General features: G+C 41.0%; 1 protein-coding gene across 1 annotated transcript in view; it reads left to right on the forward strand.

The window, feature by feature from the left end:
- kcnb1 (potassium voltage-gated channel, Shab-related subfamily, member 1) overlaps positions 1 to 16415 on the forward strand; it is a 34292-nt gene that overhangs the window by 6131 nt on the left and 11746 nt on the right. The gene's annotated exons all lie outside the window — the stretch shown is intronic.

The raw sequence follows: 16415 nt of genomic DNA on the forward strand, positions 1-16415 counted from the left end.
AAATTACATTTATAATCTCTAAACAAAGTCATGTTGCAAGGCACACTGATAAAATATAAAATTCAACCCCTTTGTCATGCCTCATTGCCGAGCTTTTGTATACATATCTAAGGCCTATGTTTACGAAACGCTACACAGAAAGGACAGTAAAACACCACAAGTATCGAGTATCTCATGCAACTCTGGCAGGAAGCTGATACTGAAGTCACAAATTTGTGCTTGATAGGAGACAATGGGGGAAATAATGCATCAGACGTCCGCAGGTTATTTGTCCATGTTGTCCGGGTCTGGAGGCGCAAAGATATAAGCTGGGATCATGTGATTGAGTGCCTCAATGATTGCTTTCATGCCAGTTGCTCTCTGCCTGTCAGTGTCTCCTTGTCAACAGCAGTGCCTCTGAGTGGTTATGTCTGCCCTGAAGTCAGATTCAAATGCAGCTATAAAAACTTTCCTGAAACCTCTGGAGGTCAAATTTGACAAACTCCAAATTTCCAAACCACATTTGGTCAATATTTCGCTTTCAGTTATGGTATGCTTAACATATAGGTTTATTGGCAGTGAAGAGCCAAAGGAATTGATTAACCTGACCTTTTACACCCCCCAAATTTGCATATTGTAGTTTTTAGTGTAGGGAAACACTACCCAGAATTCCCTACAATGGATTCTTGTGATGACGTTAAATCACTTTGTTTAATATCTCACTGCCTCCAATTCCTTTAGGTGACTGTAATCAATGGTGATCATATTACTACATTTAAAAAAAAATGTAGTAAAGAATTCTGACAGTAAAATAACAGTTATAACTGTGGCGCGGCGGACCAGAAAAGGGGGGGATTGAATGAAAGCCAACAACGCCACCTAGGGAATTGCACCCCAGGAAATACTATTTAAACCTTGATTGATTAATTGGACAATAGAGAGAGATATAAGGCACACAGGAATGTTACTGATGAAGCAGAGACGTGATTTAAAGTATACCAAAATATAGAAAAACAATCAGGGACTGGAATTGCTGAAAGGAAAATAAATGTGAACAATAATAAAACAGTAGATAATTACATAATTATTACAATAATTAGTTAAAAACTACTTTATGTTAAAATAAAGAAATACAAATCCAGCGCCCCAAAATAACTTTAACCAAAACTAAGCAGAGGTCACTTGTGGAGAGGTAGACTATGCTGAGGAGTGCTACCGCTACCCACCTTAAGTGCAGCACTACAAACCTCACCACATTATTCACAGAAAAAAAATAAAAATAAAAGGGTGTAGTCTATATTGTGCCCCCGTGCAGCTACTCGCATGCATAAAAGTGAAGGGACCTTGCCATGGGTGCCTAGTCTCCCAACAAGATGGCACCCTGCTCAAAATATAAACTGAATACAAAAGAAACAATCATAAAGTAACAAACCAACCAAGTAACCCAACTGAACTAGAGCAAAACAAACTAAAGGGCTAAAACAGGAAACTAAATGAGGCAAAACAGCAGTGGTCTGAAACAAGGAGGAAGCTGGAAAAGGGAGGGAACGAATTAGCCAGGCTCAACCTTACTGCATTAAAATATATTTAAAACCATGTATCAACTCACCACCTCTGAGATGGGTCATGAAGATACATCAGTGGTCACAGGGCAGGAGAAAAGGAGCTTCCTAACAGTCTCAGAGTGCAGGTAAGTAACAAACTGTTAAGAGAAAATAGATATCCACAGAACTAGTCCTTTCACATACCTGGGCCACAAACACCAACACCAACGCCAACGCCAACGCCAACGCCAACACCAACACCAACCACAGCAGGGACAGATCAAGAAGCAGAGAGAGAGCAAGGGAACACAGGTGTCTTATATAGTCTAAGCCTAATAAGGAGGTTGGCCAGGGGAGGAGTTAAATCAAGGCTGCATTCAACACCACCACACCTTAACCTGCACTTGGGGAACCTTTCCCCACCACATAACGATGAAGATTTTGACAAGTCTAACTCATGTCAGTTGATTTTACCAGCTGAAATTGACAAGACCACGTTTTTATCTATCTATCTATGAAGCATGGATGGTGGTACATTGATGATTTGTGTATCTGCTGAGCAATTAAAGGGAAATGGCTCCCTTCCCTATCCTGCATCCTCATTGCAAATTCATTTGCAAGTCACAGCCAAAACAGTCCGGAGCACCCAAATTTGGTTTATATGCCAAGATGACGTCATCTAGTAGGTACTTTTCCATGTGACTAATGAAAGTCCAATATTCGCTCTCCTGGGTCTGTAGTTATTATATTCTCCATTGTGTTTACCAGCTAGTTACTAACTTTGTGTGAGATTTGATGCTGGACCAGTAGCTTACAGGATAAGTGTCTTTTTTGCTGGAAACAGCCTACTTTGGCCGGAAAAACCAACAGATGTCAAAATGTCCAGGTAGCTGTTTTGATCTCGTAGTTACAGCAAGAAAAAACGATGAAATCATGAATAGCCTAGCCCATAAAACTTAATATCTTCACATAATAATTGACCCCCCCACCCCCACCCCAAAGTTAAGTCTGTAAAGCAGTAAAGCAACAGCAAACATCCTCTACTTATACGGCACAACAAAACTCAGAACAACACTATTAATTGTCTCATTTTGATGTAATGTCATGTGTCTAATTATAATAATATAAGAACAAAACTGCGACAGTATGAACAAGGGGGCCTGGTGGTACTCCCCCAGAAAATTGTGAGTGTTAAACACTTAATTTCCTGCATTCTTGTATTTTTCTGCACAAATTTCTGCCTTTTCTGCATCAATTTATTGTGGAAATTATTTATGTAAAGGGACACACAAAATTCAGGTGTTGCTGAATTGTGGTGAATATTTAAGAACATTTTGATATTTTATGACCTTGTAACTGATTATTTATTTCCATCTTAAATGTGCAATTGTACTACTGCCTGCCTTGGCCAGTACACTCTTGGGAAAAGAGTTTTTCTGATTTAATAAAGGTATAATTAAACAATTTAAAATCTAAAACTGTAACAGAATATAAAGCAGAGCAGCTCTCAGGCGTTCTGGGTTGCTTTCAGATATGTTTCTCCTGTAGATCAACTTTTAATATTATCACAGCTGAATCAACACACACACAGGCCGTGACTGATTGAGGTAACCTCTTTAAATGTGCATGTGGCACCTTTTTACCTCATCAATAATAAATTAAATCATTTTAATTCAGTTATAAACTCCTGGATTTTAATAGCTCCTGTGTTTCAGCAGGTTTTCTGCTCATGTTCAAAGTTCTGCACATTCAGAATCTAACTGGGTCTCTGACATTTCCAGAATAAAGGATATTTTGAGAGGTCAAACAGGATAAATCATAATAAACCTTGCAATTAATCTGCGGTCCACCTGCGTGCTGCACTGTGTGGAAGAGATCCATGCCACGGATTCTGATACCCGTTGACCCACTACTATCCATGGTAGTGTGGGGATTTAATTCTTGCATGTTTTGTTGTGCAGGATCACAGCCCCTATGTGTCCACATGAGGAAAGGTCAAGATAGGCTATCCGAGTAAAAATGGACTGTCTAGTGCATTAGACTAGGCAACTTGATGAGTTTATTTTTTTAAGTAGCCCATTAAAATATTCCTGCAAATGCAGTGAAGAAGCTGATTATCTGTAATTTAGCTATTTCTACAATTATTTTTCTTTTTAAATCTCCATGAAGGTGTTTATAAGATCACTTTAAAATATCACTTTTGCTGCCCAGCCAACTTTTGTTACCTGTGCCTTTTATTATGTAGATGTAGACAACCAAACCGCTTGCTTTGCAGTAGCACAGGCTGATACAGGCCAATACAATGTGATTATTCCTGAAGCATCTAAATAATCTTCACAAGGCAAAGAATTATTGTGGCAGTAACAGGAGAGCAGCTCGTTGTTGAAGCAGGTAAACCTGCAGCTTTGCCTCATGGGTAAAACCCAACAGGACTGTTTTATCCACCATATTCTCTCTCTCTCTCATCTGAAAAATAAATAACAGCTGAAAAATAAATAACAGCTGGTAGCTGCTGAGTGAAAGATTAGTTCCCCTTCGAGGGAACTCGAACTGCATAAGTGACGACACTATGGTAACGCCTCTGGGCGTGGCAGGGCTGAATTATGAATGAAACTACTCCAATTCTATTGGTGTTGCTAGAATGGTAGCGTGTGACGGCGTAAGTGGAGGCGTATATAAGCACGCCGGCACACAGGACACATTATCTTTTTTCTATTCAGCAGGCACTCTGGCATGTTTGAGATTACAAAAGAAGTACAACCACGATAGGAAATTTCTTAGTCTGGCAGAAGAGATGGCTGGTGAGCAGTTCAGGCAGTGTGTTTCCCATGCCCGCACTACATCACGGCTGGGGACACTCATTCCCTTTGTGTGTCTTGTCTGGCAATGCATCTCAGAGGGCATCGGTACTGCCGAGGCTTTTTCCCGTGCCTCGTCTGCTGGAACCGACTCCCCTCTTCCCCGTTCGGGAGCCCGATTAAGGCTGCAGTTCCGGGTCCGCCCCTCCCAGATTTAACAGGGTGGTCTGGACTGCGGTGCACGCGGAGCAGAGCCAGGTGTTAGGACAAGAAGTTTGCTCTCTGCTGGAGAAAGGGGCCATAGAACTTATTTTCCTGCCAGTCAGCCGGTACTTCATAGTTCCCAAGAAGGACAGAGGGTTGCGTCCGACTTTAGATCTGCAGTCCCTGAACCTATCTCTGAGGAGATTCAGGTTCAAGATGCTCACCATCCCCGCCATCGTCAGTCAGACAGACACCTGTCTCCTGCACGCGTCGAGTCCATTTTGTCCAAAGTGACCAGAGTGAAGCTAGGTCGCACCATCACTGTGAAACACTTTCAGAGGGTGTTGGGTCTCATGGCAGCAGCGTCCAGTATAATACCTTCTGGCCTGCTGCACATGAGAGCCCTGCAGTGGTGGTTAACATCCAAGGGATTCTCCCCGAGGGGAAATCCGCTCCGTCTGATACGGGTTACGAGCAGGTGCCTTCGTTCCCTGTCAGTATGGAGGAAACCTTGGTTCCTGTCCCAGGGTCCCGTGTTGGGAGTGTCATGTCGCCGGATAATTATTTCGACAGACGCCTCACTCACGGGGTGGGGCGTGGTCATGGACGGCCGCTTTGCGAGAGGCAGGAGCATCATTTCTCTTGGCACATAAATTGCCTGGAAATATTGGCAGTTTTCAGAGCTCTGAGGAGTTTCTGCCCGCCCTCCGCAGTCACCACGTCCTTGTCAGGACCGACAATACGGCAGTGGTGGCCTATTTGAATCACCAGGGGGGTCTGCGCTCGCGACCATTATGCAAGCTGGCACATGAGATCCTCCTGTGGTCCCAGCAAAGACTGCTGTCTCTCAGAGCAATGTATATCTCTGGGACCCAGAATCAGGGAGCAGACCTGCTGTCAACACAGGGGCTGAGGCCCGGGGAATGGAGACTCCACCCCAAGGTGGTGGAGTTATTGTGTCCCACTTTTCCCAGTAGTATCCCAGTTTTGGCCGGCCTGTGTGTGGTTCTCGGACATAATATTGCTCCTGGAGGGCCCGCCCTGGCAGGTCCCTCTGAGGAGAGATCTGCTGTCCCAGGCGGGAGGCCAGGTCTTTCACCTGCGCCCCGCCCTGTGGCAGCCGTGGGTCTGGCCCCTGAGGGGGCGCAGTTCCTGGAGGCGGGCCTGACGGCAGAAGCGGTCGAGCTACTCAGCTCCAGAGCCCCATCCACGAGAAGGATGTATGGCCTGAAGTGGAATGTGTTTGCCACCTGGTGTAGAGAACGGGCGGTGGACCCAGTTACCTGCTTGGTGATTATGATACTGGAGTTACTCCAGCACCGTTTCTCTGCTGGCCTTTCCCCATCCACGCTCAAGGTGTATGTGGCTGCCATTGCAGCGTTCCACGCCCCTCTGAGGGATGGGCCTTTGGGGAGGTTCCACTGGTCGTGCGCTTCCTCCGTGGAGCCCGGAGGATGAGACCCATGACTCGTTCCAAGGTTCCCACTTGGGACCTGGCAGTGGTTCTCGAAGCGCTGGCTGAGGCCCCCTTCGAACCCCTGGAGTCGGCTGAAGCCAAGCACCTGACCCTTAAGATGGCCTTTGGCAGATGGCAGCTGGCTGGGCCACTCCTCACACTTTATCCGGTTTTACAGTCTGGACCTTCCTTCTGCACCCGGCACCCGTGCACTCTCCCCTTAGTCGTGCCTAGAGATTTCTGCACGCTGGGGGCAGGCAGGGGTTTGGCGCAGCCTAGTGGGTATCTCGTTCCCATAGTGTCGTCACCGACGCAGTTCGAGTTCCCTCGAAGGGGAACGTCTCGTGTTACGTATGTAACCCTTGTTCCCCGAGAAGGGGAACGAGACACTGCGTCGGTCCACCACACCTCACCTCGCCTGGGGTGCCTTGCTTCATAGCAAAGAGCTAATGTGTCCTGTGTGCCGGCGTGCTTATATACGCCTCCAGTTACACCGTCACACGCTACCATTCTAGCAACACCAATAGAATTGGAGTAGTTTCATTCATAATTCAGCCCTGCCACGCCCAGAGGCGTTTCCATAGTGTCATCACTGACGCAGTGTCTCGTTCCCCTTCTCGGGGAACAAGGGTTAAATATGTAACCCGAGACGTTTCACCGGCGACATTCTGTTTATGGACTCACCATCGGACATCACTATAAAACAAATAGTAACAGATATGTATTAAAGAAAAGAAACAGGGTAATGTCCAAAGCGATGCTCTGTTCAACAACAGGACACTTTTAATATATCTCAATCAATGCAGTGCTCGTCTGACATAGATCTTACAGTGTGTAGTCTTTGCTCTGCAGAGACTAAAGACGCTTTTAATGCGGCGTTAATGGAAAGTGAAAGTATTTCACTTGCTGGCTCGTGAAAGAGCCACCCGGCTGCTTTCCAACAGGCCACCAGTGCCATGGTGTGCGCTCACTAGATTTCAGTTGTATTAGTAGTAACAAGAAAGCCTTAAACTGAAAAGATATTTGCCTGATTTTCTAAATGTTTGCATCTGCCCAGCTGTGTGACTGTGGCAAGCGCCCGACCAGCGCTTTACTGCCTAACTGTGCGCACACAGCCTGGATGACAGCTCATTTTGGTAAATGAAGCAAAATGCAGATTACAGACTGGTTAAGTCATAAAAGGTATTAATGGAAAATGTAGCGAAATTAACTTCCTACATTAGATGTACCCACCCCTGCTGCAGACATCATCACTGCTGCCTTCAGCTAGAACAGCAGCACACAAGAAGAAGCTGCACCGGTGTCGAGCAACTTTTTTTTTCTCCCTCAACATTTCTATACATTTTGTCTGCGACTGATGTGGAGTGTGTGAGTGATTGACTGGTCACTTAGTAGCTAAACCACATCCTATATGAACCAACTCTGAAATCGCCAGAGCCACCCAGCAAGCAATTTCACGGTTAAAAGACGTTTAATAGATGTCTAAACAGGGCCCAGACGTCTGGGCTAAAACATAAAAAACATCTAAACATAGCCCAAAAATAGTCTAGTCATCAGACCACTATTGAACAACTACATATAGATGTCTAGACGTTGAAAATCATTCTAGGCTAAAACAGGGCTGAATTTGGGCTGTCTGTGAAAGTTTGGTAGATGTCTAACCATAGCCCAAGAATAGACCAAATACACAGCTTTTAAATGACTACATATCTACCTCTAATAGACAACAGAATAGTGGCTAAAGGACTGTTTTTACTCAAACATAACAGGTTCTAAATAAATGGTAATCTGTCCAAACAAATTAAATATAAAGATTTTATTAAAAAAAAGGATTACAACGTAGGCAACTTAAGATAATAGGCTACAACATGATGAAAATATAAAGGAATTATTGCAAAAATATTATAAATACAAAACAGTTCATATATATATATGAAAATACAAACAATTTTAACAACATGTGGTATTAAAAACATAAATAATGATAAAATAAATTGGTTGGCTACATCCAAATCTAGATCTTCATCTACGCTGCTACTTGATGCAGCAAGAGCATCAGATGGGTCTCTCGGTTGGCGCCAGTCTCTTGGGTAAATGGGATCCATAACTGTTTAATATGTAAGAATATGAATATAAGTAAACATTATAATTTGACTGTTTTCCCATAAGACATGACTACTATCATCCAATGATTTTAAATGAAAACATAGAGTATATTTCTAATTATCATTCTAACGAAGGTTAAAAAAAAAAAAATTATAAAGTTTTTTTCCTTTTCAATTTAAAAGTATTTATTACTGACCCATTTATCTCTATGGAAAATATAAAGATACTCGAACAGGACACATGTTTTAGCCATGTTGCATTAGAACAACCAAATAGAGAAAGTTGCTTTTATTCTTTTGAGATAGCTATGTGTGGTGAATGTAAGTGTTCTGTTCTGAATATTTATTGTTGTCTTTGCTGACTGTATGCTGGAGAATTTGCAATAAATATTTAGTGTCAAAAGTCAAAAACTCATATTTTCATTTCGTAATGATCTAGTGAGTAAAATATGTGTGGCTTTCATTACAAATTATAATAGGTAAGGTTGTGCATGTTTTATGTTCACCCCTTCTGAATTCAGATAATATAATGTAAGAGTTTTTAAGGGCACGAGGAAACCCGTGGGTATCATGGAGTAACGTTACACTTGCCTGCAGCATGTTAAGTTAACCACAACGTGCCTTACTATATACACTGTTACACGCTGAAATGTCCCGGTTCCTACACGTTAACATATAATTTATATAAATAATGAAGACATGTCAAACAAAGATACTTACAAGACCAAAGTAAATGTCTTTTCGCTTCCAGTATTTGCAGTAAACTCTCGCCCGTTGCTCGCTTAAAGGCCGCCATCGTAACGTATCCCTCGTTTAAAACTGGCGGATGTGTTTATCGCGAGATCTGGCAACTCTGATGTATACTAACTTTCAAGTCTCGCGTTGCCAGTAGTCATGTGTCAGTAGGGCTACAGCTGCCATCTAGCGGTTGAAAATAGTAATTGCATTTTGTTTTAAATTAAAATGAAAGTGCAGTTACTGCAGTGAACGTTACAGCAAAAATAATGATAATTTAAATGTTTCAAACGTTTACTTGCATTTGATGATATGATGTCACGCACCTCAACAGCTGCATCGGGTGAAAACTACATGTAACCTATTTGGTCTGAAACAGGGCTAAAAGCAGACTACACGTAGCCTTTCCAAATAAGAGCTAAATCGTGGCTACAGATAGACCATGTCAATTTAATGACACTTAATATCTTGTTGATATTATTGACATTGCAAAAATAATGGGATATCAACCATCTCACGTGCTGCCAGGGCAAAACCCCACTGTTAATCATTTTTGACAAAACAAAAACATAGATTTTGAAATGAGATTTGTATAATGCCTCTTATGCCTATCAGGTGATTAACCTGACCACAAATCCACACAAGTTAATTTCAGAGCCTCTGATAAAGTGCAGCTCACAGCCCCTTCAGGTGGAGAGTACTCAGAGTTACAGCTGGATCATCTTATTCTCCGCTAAGTTGCAGGAGAATAAATAATAACAATCTCTCTCCCTCTCTCGCTCGCTCCCGCGCACGTAACGTTAGTTAAGCGAGTTATGTTCAATTTTCGGCCTTTTGTTGTTTGATTTTTAAAAATCCTTCTGAGATCCGGGGCTTTTCAAAAAAGCCCAGGGCTAACGACGCAGCTGATGGTAGCAATAGAGAAAAGGTCATGGGGGTTTCTAAAAAAAAAAGATTATTCCTCTGAGGAGAATGAATGTTCAAATTTCACCCTGGTTCAGCCACAAAAAAACTAACAAACAGAGGTGACCACATAACCACATTGGCGGTGGTAATGATCATTTGATGTGTTAGAGGTATGTGATGAAACACAACAGTGCTGGTGATATGACCAAGAATAGAAAGGCTAAGCCACAGGACAGAGGTTTTGGAAAGAGTTTAGGACTATTTAGAAGCTGTTTTAATTTCGTGCTGCATATTTTAACTGTTCACTGTTAACGTGCAGAGGTCTGATTCTCTAGTGGTTGAGTCATGTTTATGAGTATTTTTCAAGTCATGTCAGCACTTTATAGTGGATAGTTCAGGATTTGTAGTGTCATCTCAGCTTTCCAGGCTTGCACTAGAGCACTACTAGGATGCTCCACCGCTGCAGAATTGGTTTAGTAAAGGCAGTAGGTGTGTCATGAGTTACAAAAATGTAGTCATCATAGCAATAATCCTGAAATTCATGAAATGTGATTGCACAGATTTGTTGAAAAATAAAAATGTATTAAATTTTTTTTTAATGATTTTGTCACTGGTGGATGAAAAGACAATGGAGGTGGTCAGTAATGGTGTATTGCCACTGCAGAGCTATACAGCTCCTTTGTTCATTGAATTTGGAGTTGAGCTGTTATGTGAGCACTGAGCGAAAGACACTAAAGGTGTGTTCACACTGAAAGCGAATTTAATATTCGCCTCGCTTTACTCAGGCGAGTTTGACTGTTGGACATTTTGAGTTTTCACACACAACGCGTTTTAAGTGAATAAACAGCCCGCGGATACTACAGCTATATAAACCAAAGAAAACCTTTGCTGTGATTTAATTGCAATAAACGGATCAAACTGATGCCAAAATAACTACAAATATGATGCCGTTTTGTTAGACATATGAATTCATGCTTTGTCAGGTCTGTCAGCAAGTCAGCATGACAACAACTTTTAAAATGTTTGTTTTCTGAATGGAGTTCGGATGGAGCTGGGCTATGCTATGCTGACCTGTTCACAGTAAAGTACAACAATAGCTGGAATAAAGTTACAGACAGACATTTTCTGAACTCAACAGGTAGTTCAACTTCCTCGCTTTCTTTTCACCAAGTAATGTCCACTTTTTATATAAATATGAAGTAGTAGCCCAGCAGAACTGTCGTACAACGCTCCGAAGTCACCGGTGATGTTTGGACAATCTCACCACTGGTAGGCTTTCGCAACATCGCGTCAAGTTAATTTCTCGCCCAAGTTGAAAAATTTGAACTCGCGCGAATTGCACGACAAACGCCTCATTCGCGCCACCCGGAATGAATTTGCGTCCTTGCATTGACTTTGTATGTAATCAAGACGCTGGATTCGCTTTCGGTGGGAACGCACCTTAAGACTTCACTGTATCCAAAAGGAAGAAGCCTGAGGAGCAAAAGGGAGAAAAACACAGAGATCTGCAGTGTTGGAGTGTTGGAGACTAAAAATGAACAAGAAAAGTACTGTGATGCATGGACGCTGAATCTGAGCTAGAGAAACCAAAGAAGTATGTTTATGACCAAGGGAAAGACAGAATCTAGCAGCTGATGATAGTTGAATATTCTTTAGCCTGTGGGGAGAACACTTTCAATGTTGGGTTGTCAATGTATGACACTGTCATATTGTTGTCAAATTTGAAATTTGATCAACATACCACAGACACTTTCAAACACTGCCAACAAAGACTCTCTGCCATCCATATTCTCAAATCCCTTTCGGTTGCAACCCATCTTCTGCTGCTTCTCTATAATTCAACTCATCCTTCTTTACTGTTCAGCCTATTTCAACATACTCACAGGAAAGCCATTTTGTACTTTTGTTGAGTAATAATCAACAAAAGTACTTGCTAAGTAAAAAAGTATGTTTGGTTTGGTGTCAATTTGTGTATAAAATGTACGGATATACAGCATGTTGGTAGGTATGTTCATTTTGTTTATATGTGAGGTAATGTAGGTACAGATAGTAGAAACAAATTTCCTGAAAAGGACAATAAAGAATCTAATCTAAACAAAAATATACTGTTTACATTTTTGTGTCTTATAGGTATGGGACTTTGTTAGCAGATTGTGTCTGTTTGGCCTTATATGACAGCAGATTTTAATAAATATTTTCACTTTCCAAATGATAAACATTAAGGTCATTAAAGTTTAATTATGAAGTCAAATTTAGGTTATGCTGTTTGGACCTTCACATCACACACAGAAATATTGCTGTATTTATGAAAAAACAATATATTCTTAGTGTGATAATAAAACCACAACTGGAATCATTTACATGGGCTTTATATTCAGATGTAATAAATGGGATAAGAGTTTTTGTTAATAAAAAGAGTGTTGTTAATATTACTATAAAAATGGATATAAAAAGGATGCTTACTTGGATTACTGTGCCCAGACTACTAATTAGGTATTAGTCTGCATGTAAGCACATTCAAGGTACTGAAATGTGCTGAGGTGCAAGAAAGATTATATAAGTTGATTTAATATAAATGTGAGAACCTGAAAAATCCACAAACTTCAAGTTATAGACTTTGATAATCACTTTTCATAATAAAAACGAGGCTCATTATGCGGGGCAATCACCCACATTCCCAGAGGCTAAAGGAACTAAAGCATCTTATTATTATTTTGTTTCTGCTATGAGGGCAGAAAACAAAAGTTCAGCATCAATGATACAAATCTTCTAACTCAATACACATATCAAAATCATTCTGGGACACACATGGTTAAAATAATCATAAAATATGTAGTATTATGAGAATACTCCTAAGGCGATTTGAACACGGACAAATAGGTTTATGCAATGCTTTAATGTCTTAGCTCAATTTTCTGCACAGCAAAATGAATGAAAACAACAGTCTGTGTCTTCTCAACATGAGTCCATATACATTATGTGCTTCGTGACCTTTCCCCTATGGAAAAGAGGAACCTTGGCAGTGCAGCAGCTAGTATATTTTATTGAAGATGTGGTGGTTTTAGTCTTACGGTTAGAGTGACATAGAGGTCACTCTGTCCAGTGAATTGCAGTCTCACTCATAGACTTGTATGCTCCCTAAGACAGAAAGACAGAGTTAGTGATTCGAATGGAAACTCTGCCAGCTTTCCTGAATCAGTGCTAACCCTCAAGAGTGAGAGTGCACTCAACGACTGTCACAATCTGAATCATATGCAAATGTATGACGTGGTTTACTGTAAACGCTACGAGGTATACAAGGTACCAAGTAAATCGTAAAGTAACATAATGCTAGATGGAAGATGAATTTTGCTGGAAACCAAAACAGTGGTCACATTTTAAAAAATGAAAACCCTATAAAGTACTATTAATAGTGCTATCATTGGTGTGAACGCAGAATTAAAGTTTGGAATCTTAAACAAAAGATAGAAGAATGAAGTTTAATGCCAAGTTTTCAAGGGTATAAACTTAAATCTAAGAGTTTACATATAATTTTTTTTTCCATTTATATGTAAATGCTGTCTTAGATTACTTACTGATTAGCAAACAAAACACAAATTTAACTTATCCAAAGAAATGCAACGATTCCCCAGATGGGTTAGCTTACCCCAGAACATCTTTTTTAATCAATTTTGAAACCATCACGGTCAAGTTAATGTTCAATCTCCTCTAAATCTACAATTCCCGAAAAGTTCACAGGCTTTGTTACAAGCTAAAAGAATGGTAAACTGAAGGTATCTGTTTGCAAATGATGACTGTGAACTTGCGTGAGCATCATTAACTCTCATCATTTTTTATGGCACTTGGAATGCTGAAAAAAAACCACCACATTGAGTTAAAGACCTGTCAATCAGGATAGATAGAATTGTTGTTAAAATGTTTTTGGGTGCTGTTGGTGTTTCTGTCGAAGAAATTTGAACTTTGATAGTATATTTTCAGTTCATGAAAGTTAATAGAAAAATTGTAATTTGATTGAAAGTTTACTTGAATTACAGATGCACCTTGCTAACCAAGGTATCTAGCTCTACACTCTCATCCAAATATGGTCACTTCTGGTTCCAAAAACCCAAGATAGCGACAGCCAAAATGCCTAACTCTAGGCTTCAGAACGGTAATCCACAAACCAATGGGTGAAGTCACGGTGCCTACATCCATTTCTTTTAGTCAGTCTATGGATCCAACATGGGACCTTTGTCATATGTCATTCCCCACTTTCTCCATCGCACAATGTCCAATGAAGTGGAAAATAACCACTTCTGTTTGTGGAATGGATTTATTTTATGTTAATACAGACTATACTCAATACTTATTTGGTGTCCAAGCTTAGGCCTCTACTGCCACAAGCTCAGCACAGCAAATGTTGGGGAGTGTCAATAATAAACTCTCCTCCAGAGTAACTTAGAATCAGACCCTGCAGCTGGAGATGGAGTTTAGGAAGTGTTATATGAGCAGCAGCTGCAGTGGCAAGTGTTTGCATCAGTGTTACAGTAGTGTTTGCAAATGAGGGGGGCAGCAAGAGCAGAGCAGAGCAGAGCAGTGGACAGAGCATTGTCAGATAAGATACACAGCAGACTACCTAGCAGAGGGTGCATTGGATATTCTGTACGTTGCATCAAGTAGAGTTTGAGTGTATCAGCAAAACTTGGATTGTCCACCTGAATTAGCTAGCAAGCTTTGCTCCATTTCAATATATTTACACATGTTGTGCTGTTTTTTCTTTCTGCTGCCGACCAGTATGAACTTAAAAGCTGAGGTGTTGTCATGGCATTTTATATCTGTGCAATGCAGTTTATGGAATACAGAAGATATGTGATTTTTTTCCTTTACCATTTCTTACACAAACATCCAATCATCAACACCTGTATGTGTGCACAGAACAACAGTCTCTATAAATCAGTGCTCTCAGGTCCAGCCGCTGCTCCACTTGTAGCTGTTGCAGCTTTCCTCATTGGAGGATTTCACTCCACTGTGCAGGTTGTGTGCTGAAGTGAATGAATGACTTTGAGGGAAGAGTGAAGGCCAGAGGCAGAAATAGAATCCACTAAAAGGTGAAGGAGAAACCTTCATCAAGCCAACGGCTGCTTGTGAAAGTAGGGAAAAAGCACTTGACAAGTGGTGTGAGAAGCCTGTCTCCTTGATGAGCACTTTCACCTGGCCTGGGGACTACTTCCCAAGTGCAGTCACACACACTCTGTACACACACACACACACCACATGTACAGTATTGTTTCATACTGCATTCTTTCCTGTCATCAGGTATTACAAATGCGTCTACATTCAAATTTACCAGCCCTCCCCTTAACAGTGATTGTCATCACAGCTTAGCAGCCATAACTAGGCTCTGCAGGTCTGTCAAGTTCTCCACATGCTGAAGCAGTGTATATGGGGTTGTAGTAAAATGAGAGTTTTCTGCTTTTTTTAGCCTTTTTCAAAACCAAACATACAAATGGAAAAATTGTGAGGAATGGAATAAACAGGGTGTATGTCTGCTCTAATGTAAGCAAATAAGAATATCCAGGTTATGTGTTGTGATATTAAAATCAAAATACTGTTTGAAAATGTGAAAGAATATCATTTCTGTCTCGTTTGTACTATGAAACATAGGCAGCTAAATAGGGTTATGTTAGAAAAAGATAACAATTTGATTGTAATTTTTCCTTATCGTAAGACTGGCCTTGTAAAACGAGTAAGCTGGAAACCTTAAAAAGCCAGCCAGAGGTGGCATTTACAACCAACGCACAGAGCTAATGTTAGCTTAATAGTTACTTAATAGGCTGATCAAATCTTCCAGCGACAGTTGTCAATTTAGCCTGCAATATCAATTTCCTGGTATAAAATTACCCAGATCTTCCACATAGTTTCCGCATCTGTGCAGCTCAAAGAGCAAGCGCACTAGCCTTTCCTTTAACCCAGACCCCAACAGTCCTGTGGCTCTAATGCACATTCCTTATGCATAGGAAAATAATTTGGGATTGTACCTCAGAAAACATTATCCACTGATTTACTCACGTTGTCACAGTCAGGATGGCTATTGAATTTAGTCTGGACCAATACAACAGTGGCTGATTTAAGCTCAAAAACCACATGTTTAGCTCTCCAATTACCAAAACTTCAAGGATTTGCATGTTAATCTGAGTATAACTCTCAAAGGGATTAAAAGCACTGACCCTGAATGGCCACTGATCTGAGCTCTCACAGACAGTGAAATATGGACTGAGTGTAATGTTACGCTGTTAGTAAGTAAGAGTATCTGCTGTAAGCATGTGTGTGAGTCCAAGATTAAGAGTAATCTTGTTTTGTACTGCTCTTGCTCTAGTGAGTAGAACATGTGACACTGACATGGTTCTGTAGGTCACTGATGCTCTGTTTTGTGCTCTCCCCATTTCTCTCCTTTATTTCCCTTTCACTGCCGTCACTAAAATGTTTAAAAGTTCACTGTCACTATCACCATGGCAACTGTCATTTATGTGATGCTTAGACCTGCAGCATCATTGTTGATTGACTGTGTGTACGTGTGCGTACAGAGGGGTGGTGTGTGTCTCTTTGCATTTCAAATCAATGCTTCGCTCGTGTTTACATTTTCCCACTGTGCTGCTGTCTGCAGAGTATATTGTGACATTCTCTGATTTCTGTAGTAAAAAAAATCATG

The sequence above is a fragment of the Micropterus dolomieu genome, linkage group LG18 (assembly GCF_021292245.1).
Source record: "Micropterus dolomieu isolate WLL.071019.BEF.003 ecotype Adirondacks linkage group LG18, ASM2129224v1, whole genome shotgun sequence".
NCBI classification, from domain to species: domain Eukaryota; kingdom Metazoa; phylum Chordata; class Actinopteri; order Centrarchiformes; family Centrarchidae; genus Micropterus; species Micropterus dolomieu.